The 7,360-nt window shown below is 41.8% G+C and overlaps 1 long non-coding RNA gene across 1 annotated transcript; it reads right to left on the bottom strand.

Moving 5' to 3' along the window:
* Positions 1-800: 800 nt before the first annotated feature.
* Positions 801-6,430, bottom strand: LOC121854957. The gene is made up of 3 exons (XR_006086670.1): positions 6,344-6,430; positions 2,869-3,459; positions 801-818 (listed from the first exon to the last, which is right to left on the bottom strand). It is a non-coding gene; the product is annotated as an uncharacterized LOC121854957 (long non-coding RNA).
* Positions 6,431-7,360: the final 930 nt, after the last annotated feature.

Raw genomic sequence — 7,360 nt, 5'->3', positions numbered from 1 at the left:
ATAACGGACTTTAATCTATATAGCTCGTTAGATGGAGGTTTCATCTAACAGTCCCTCTATATAACGGACTTTAAACTATATAGCTCGTTAGATGGAGGTTTCATCTAACAGTCCCTCCATATAACGGACTTTCCATTCCATATAATCCTCTGAATAGAATGTTTCAGTGGAGTTCGTTTCTTGACACTTGTGTTGCTTGAGGCCTCGGGTTGTGGGTGGTGGCTCATTGTAAGTGGTTTAATATACGTGTTGTAGTAAGTATATGTGAGCATGTGTTTATGACCTGATGTTGAAGAGGCACGTAGTCAAGCCTCCCTGAGTCCCCCTGCCCACCAACACTAGCAGGAGGGTTGAGTGAGAACACCACCACTGCCTGGAATAGGGACAGGTGATGGTGTGAGGTACACTATGTCTGGGTGGATGGATGTACCTGTTACCGTTTGATGTTTTATTGTGATCACTAATGGTTGTGTGGGGATGGTTAGGGAGGATAGGAGAGCTAGTGGATAGGCAATTGTAGCTAAGGACGAAGGAGTTGGAGGAGTGTTGATAGGAGTGAGAGGAGACTCACTGTGACATAGAGAGCTGCCCTGTGGGTCTGCTCAGGCTGGGCAGTGAGGCAACTGATGAAGGTCTTGGTAGCTGGCCACTGTCAGGTGAGGTGGGCACCTGCAACACGGCCCTGTAACACACACACACACACTTATTATACACCCTGCAACACGGCCCTGCAACACACAATAATACTTATTATACACCCTGCAACACGGCCCCTGCAACACACACACACATTTATTATACACCCTGCAACACGGCCCCTGCAACAATTAACACTTATAATGCACCTTGCCCCACACTCTCTGCAAATAACGACACTTTTCAATTAAGGAAAGTAAATGTGAGGATAAAAGGCATCAGTGTGCTATGTCCGCCACGCTTGTGAGACTGACTCACTTTAATTAGAAATTTCTCAAAAACCTTAACTTTCTTTTTTGCTGCACTTTCTCTGGGCATGTATGTGTGTATGTATGTATGTATGTATGTATGCAAATAAAATATGCATTGGATGTGAATGTATGTATGTACCGTATGTATGTATGCTTAGGAGAGATGTTCCAACCATTTCCCTCACCACTTTCTCTCGCCCTCACCACTTTCTCTCTCCCTCACCATTCTCTCTCTCTCTCACCATCTTCTCTCCCTCACCATCCCCCACCATTCCCCCTCCCTCACCATCCCCCTCTCTCACCATTACACAGAATATAACCCCAAACACCTTGACAACTAACTCAACCACGAGTGATAAATGTGTATTTTGTTATGCCATTTTGACGAGCTAAAAGTTAATGTGTGTAGTTAAGGATCAATGTGAAGCACGTATAGAGGTTGTGTTACGTCATCGATAAAGACTTTAAAAAATATTTTACTCTTTGTTGTTATAAAGAAAATCAATGGAAAAATAGACGAGTTTTGTTTTATTTACAGGATTTTTTTTATTTTATTTATTTATTTATTTTGTATATTTGTTTTCAGGTTGACTACGTGTGTTTGTACAGTACAGGAGTAAGTAATTTGTTTAAGGATTTTAAAACCTAACTGACTGTGACCTAATCTAACTGACTGTGACCCACCTAACCAAACTGGACTGTGACCCAACCTAACTGCTGTGACCTAACCTAACTGCTGTGACCTAACCTAACTGATCAGACCCAACCTAACCGGATCGTGACCTAACCTAACTGCTGTGACCTAACCTAACTGCTGACCTAACCTAACTGGATCAGACCTAACCTAACTGACTGGTGACTCTAACCTAACCTAACTGACTGTGACCTAACCTAACTGCTGTGACCTAACCTAACTGGACTGTGACCCAACCTAACTGGATCAGACCTAATTCCAACCAAACTGACTGTGACCAACTCAACTGCTGTGACCTAACCTAACTGATCATGACCAACCTAACTGACTGTGACCCATCTAACCAAACTGACTGTGACCTAACCTAACTGCTGTGACCAACCTAACTGACTGTGACCTGTAACCCACTGGGACTGTGACCTAATCTAACCTAACTGATCAGACCCAACCTAACTGGATTTAGACTCTAAACCCTAACCTAACTGACTGTGACCTAACTGACTCTGACCTAACCTAACCTAACGTAATGTTACTTGAGGGTTAGGTTAAATTAGGTTAGGTTGAACTACGATTGGATAGATTATGTTAGGGGGGGAAGGAACTCAGACTATAGTGGGGGAGGAACGACTATAGTGGGGGCGAACTCAGACTATAGTGTGGGAGAACCCAGACTATAGTGGAGGAACTCAGACTATAGGTGGGGAGGAACTCAGACTATAGTGGGAGGAACTCAGACTATAGTGTGAGCAACTCAGACCATAGTGGGAGAACTCAGACTATAGTGGGAGAACCCAGACTATGCGGGGAGGAACCTGACTATAGTGTGGGAGCAACTCAGACTATGGGGGAGTGAACCCAGACCATAGTAGGAGGAAACTCAGACTATAGGGGAGAACTCAGACTATGGGAGGAACCCAGACTATAGTGGGGGAGGAACTCAGACTATAGTGGGGAGGAACTCAGACTCAGTGGGGGAGGAACCCAGACTATAGTGTGGGAGAACTCAGACTACAGTGGGGGAGGAACTCAGACTATAGGGGAGGCACCTGACTATAGTGGGGAGTGAACCAGACTATAGTAGGGGGAGGAACCTGGGACTATAGTGGGGAGGAACTCAGACTATAGTGAGGAACACAGACTATAGTGGGGAGGAACTCAGATTATAGTGGGGAGGGACTCAGACTATAGTGGGGGAGGAACCCAGACTATAGTGGGGGAGGAACTCACTTGGCCTGGGCACACAGCTGGAGGGTAGAAGCGTCGAGGCCAAACTCCATTTTGAGTAGTAGTGTTACTTCCTCCTCCAGCGTCACTCACTGTAGTCACTCGACGTCACTCACTATCACTACAATTTCTCTTCACCGTCACTCACTGTCTATAGTGTCCCGTCACTCACTGTAGTTTCTCCTCACCGTCACTGACTGTAGTTTCTCCTCACCGTCACTCACTGTAGTTTCTCCTCACCGTCACTCACTGTAGTTTCTCCTCACCGTCACTCACTGTAGTTTCTCCTCACCGTCACTCACTGTAGTTTCTCCTCACCGTCACTCACTGTAGTTTCTCCTCACCGTCACTCACTGTAGTTTCTCACCGTCACTACACCTTTACATCAACACTATACTCATAACACTCACACATAATTCACTACCCAAACTTTTTAATTCACCATAAAACGTGTCCAGTGACGTTCATTTTCCTCTGACCTGTTTATTTTTCTCAATTTTAATGTCTTGGGAAAAAAGTTCTTGACAGTTTTCTTAATTGAGACGTTATGAGACAAGTTGTTTACCTTGTGTATTCTTCACTTGTTGTTCTTGCCTGTAATAAAAGAGATATAGACTATGTGGGGTATAGACTATGTGGGGTATAGACTATGTGGGGTATAGACTATGTGGGGTATAGACTATGTGGAGTATAGACTATGTGGGGTATAGACTATGTGGAGTATAGACTATGTGGAGTATAGACTATGTGGGGTATAGACTATGTGGGGTATAGACTATGTGGGGTATAGACTATGTGGGGTATAGACTATGTGGGGTATAGACTATGTGGGGTGGGTAATACTATGTGTGGACGTATATTTTCTTATATAAAAGAATACTTGATAATTTTAAAGTGATGACGTTACTTTAAACTTTATGTACATACATGTGTGTGTGTATAGGGACTGTTTTAGTGTGTGTGTGTGTGTAGTTGTATGTGCAATTTTGGCTGTATGTGTAAGAGGTTTGTGCATACATAGTGTTGACTGTTTGTATAGTGTGTACGGTATTGTATTATTTAACCATGTGAGAGGAATTAATGACCAGATTCTTGGTTTGGTTTGAGATTCAGATAAAAGTTTAGAATTGTTTTATATTTTTCCAAGTTGAATAATTATTTACGATATTTAGATCACATATTCGTGTGTTTATCATTTTAGTGACCAAAGACGATAAATAAAATAAATAGATTAATGTTTGACTGTTTTTTAAGTCTTTTGGGATATACGTTATTTATTGAGAACATTTTTCAGTCGGGGAATTATAAAAATTTTGTTTGTTAGGTTAAAACTTCATAGTCTGCCTTGGTAACGGTGTGTGCATAGTGATAGAGTTACACACACACCAAAAACATCTTGTGCACACACACATACACATATTATGTACACATCAGTCATCCCCGGGAGAGCGGTACACACAGACGGGCAACACTATGTAAGTACCCCCACAATTTTAACCTTAATGTGTACAATAGAGACTCTGTACCTACACACACACACACACACACACACACACACGTTCATACCTGTGTACACAATTAAAATAGAACTAAGAACATGTACGTGTCTGGAGGAACTTACACACACACACTTCCAACACTTTTCACCCAGCCAGGAGAGATGTACACACCCTCATCCATCTGTGTACCTGTGTCTGTATGTGTATTTGGTGCGTGTGTATGTATATGTATTATGTACGTTTGGTGTGTGTGTGTGTGTGTGTGTGTGTGTGTGTGGTGTGTGTGTAATATATAATGAACCACACACTCGTGTCTTTATAAGAAACTTTCAGTCCGCTTTCAGATTATATAAATAAGTTATATTAATTAAGCGAATGTTAAATGTGTACTGTATAACGTGTGCCATTTTATGTCTACCAGTGGCTGAGTGGTTAGAGCGCTCTTTTACTCTCCAAAGGTTCGTTGGTTTGCTGTGAACGGCGGCCTGCTTTTGCAGTTTGGCAAGTGAAGTTTGTCGAGTACAGTGTCAGCCGCGTTCTCTCCCTATATAACTAAGGTTAGTGGACAGTGTTTGGTATCTACTGAAGGTTAACATCCCTATTACTAACCTAACCTAACTTAACCTGACCTATCTTAATCTAACTTATATTAATCTAACCTATCTTAACATATCCTAACCTAACCTAACCTAACCTAACCTAACCTAACCTCTCCTAACCTAACCTAACCTAACCTAACCTAACCTAACCTCTCCTAACCTAACTCAACCTAAAGTGTTCTGTAGAAATTATGTTTGAGTAACACCTCTCATGTGTGTGTGTGTGTTCGTGCGTGCGTTTGAGTGCAGCCATTGTATATGCGCTTGTGTCTATACGTACATGTATGTCTGTGTGAGTGTATTTGCTGTGTGTTTATGTGCGTCTGTGCGTACGTGTGCACGTCTTAACACCACCAGGGGTCATCACCAGCCTTTCACCACATCACGTGTGTATGAATCAAGTTGTCTAAAATATTTTCCACATATATCGTTTTATTTTCATTTCAATAATTTAATTTGTAATATTTTTCATGTATTTCATTATTATATTATTATATTATCACCCAGTATTGAATTAATTCATTTTTATTTAGTCCAATTTTTTCAGCTCTTTCAGTTTCCATAATAATTCGCGATATAATATTTTCGCAAAATATTTATTATAAGTTATTGTGAATTTACTGTGTGTTATTTTTGACGAATATGTAAATTTATGTTTGGTAGCTATTAATGATGTTTAATTTATTTTACGGCGATGTTTTTAATTTATTCTTGAGATTTGATTTATTGTTAATTGAGACATTATTTATTGTTGTGTTAACGTTATACCAGTACACTACTAATATAAGCATAGTTCACACCACAGCATACCGTTCACACCACAGCATACCTTCACAATGTACTAAAATCTTCTCATCTGTGTACTGTCTTAATGTACTACCAGAGAGGCGTGTACTGTGTCTGTACTACTAAACCAGATATTACAATGTACAGTACTAGTACCATTATATTCAGTACGTAATATATTACTTCTGAAGTGTGGTTAAATGCCTTCATTATCCCAGGTTCAGTGCCCTCATTATCCCAGGTTAATGTTACTAGATGATTAGGTCAGGTACACTCACTACCCCAGGTCAGGTACACTCCCTACCCCAGGTTAGGGACACTCTACTCCAGGTCAGGTACACTCCCTGCCCCAGGTCAGGTACACTACCTACCCCAAGTCAGGTACACTCACTACTCCAGGTCAGGTCAGGTACACTCCCTACCCCAGGTCAGGTACACTCTACTCCAGGTCAGGTACACTCCCTACCCCAGGTCAGGTACACTCCCTACCCCAGGTCAGGTGCACTCCCTACCCCAGGTCAAGTACACTCCCTACCCCAGGTCAGGTACACTCCCTACCCCAGGTCAGTACACACGCGGGCAGGTAAGTCTCACAGCGTCGGGTGGCCGGGAGCCGTTGCGGTAACACCAACACTGGCTGGACAAAACTGAAGCTCATGCTAGCTCGCTGGGCCGCGCCTTGCCGACCCTCGCGCATGTTGTCAGGCTCTCCACACTGCTGGCTCGCGTCACTCAGCTCTCTCTCTCTCTCTCTCTCTCTCTCTCTCTCTCTCTCTCTCTCTCTCTCTCATTCACTTATGGTTTACCTCTGCTCTTGCCTCTTGTATTTATCATTAGGACCGCCTAACCTAACCTAATTCAACTTATTCTAACGATAATCTTATCCAATCTAACCTAAGATTAGCGTTAAAATGGGTAAAATATGTTAGGTTTGATGAACATTAGGGTAGTTAGGCATTTAAAACGAAATAAACTAAGGGGGGGGGCGGTAAAATCTTCAGGTTATATTTTAAACCATTTCTCATTGTTAATCTGAACCTTAACTATGGAAATATCTGATCAATGTTGACTAATTCTTACCATAATTAGAGGTGGGTGAGTTACTCTTTACTGACGCTGTACAATAAACCTCCAGACTAAATATTTTTGGTTGTTGGTGAAGTAGAGAAGGTGTTAACCCAGTGATTGTTGTAGTTAGTGCCTCTAAGGGATTGTTGTAGTTAGTGCCGCTGAGGAATTGTTGTAGTTAGTGCCGCTGAGGGATTGTTGTAGTTAGTGGCGCTAAGGGAGTGTTGTAGTTAGTGCCTCTGAGGGATTGTTGTAGTTAGTGCCGCTGAGGAATTGTTGTAGTTAGTGTTGAGGGATTGTAGTTAGTGGCGCTGAGAGAATGTTAGTGGCGCTGAGACTGCTGCCGTGGTTAGGTTAATCTAGTGATAACTCATTACAGTAACACCTTATCACCACCACGACTCGCCTTTAAGTAACACCAAACACTACACTACACAACACATAATAGCTTAAGTGTATTTAAGTACAAGGTAAAGATAAAAAACCCGATAAAAATAAAATTAAGATATAAAAAAATATTATAAATTATTAAAATGACTTGTG

This window comes from Homarus americanus, unplaced genomic scaffold, assembly GCF_018991925.1.
Source record: "Homarus americanus isolate GMGI-L3 unplaced genomic scaffold, GMGI_Hamer_2.0 scaffold23110, whole genome shotgun sequence".
Taxonomy (NCBI): domain Eukaryota; kingdom Metazoa; phylum Arthropoda; class Malacostraca; order Decapoda; family Nephropidae; genus Homarus; species Homarus americanus.
The sequence above is the reverse complement of the archived record's forward strand: the minus strand, read 5'-3'. Positions and strand labels throughout refer to the sequence as shown.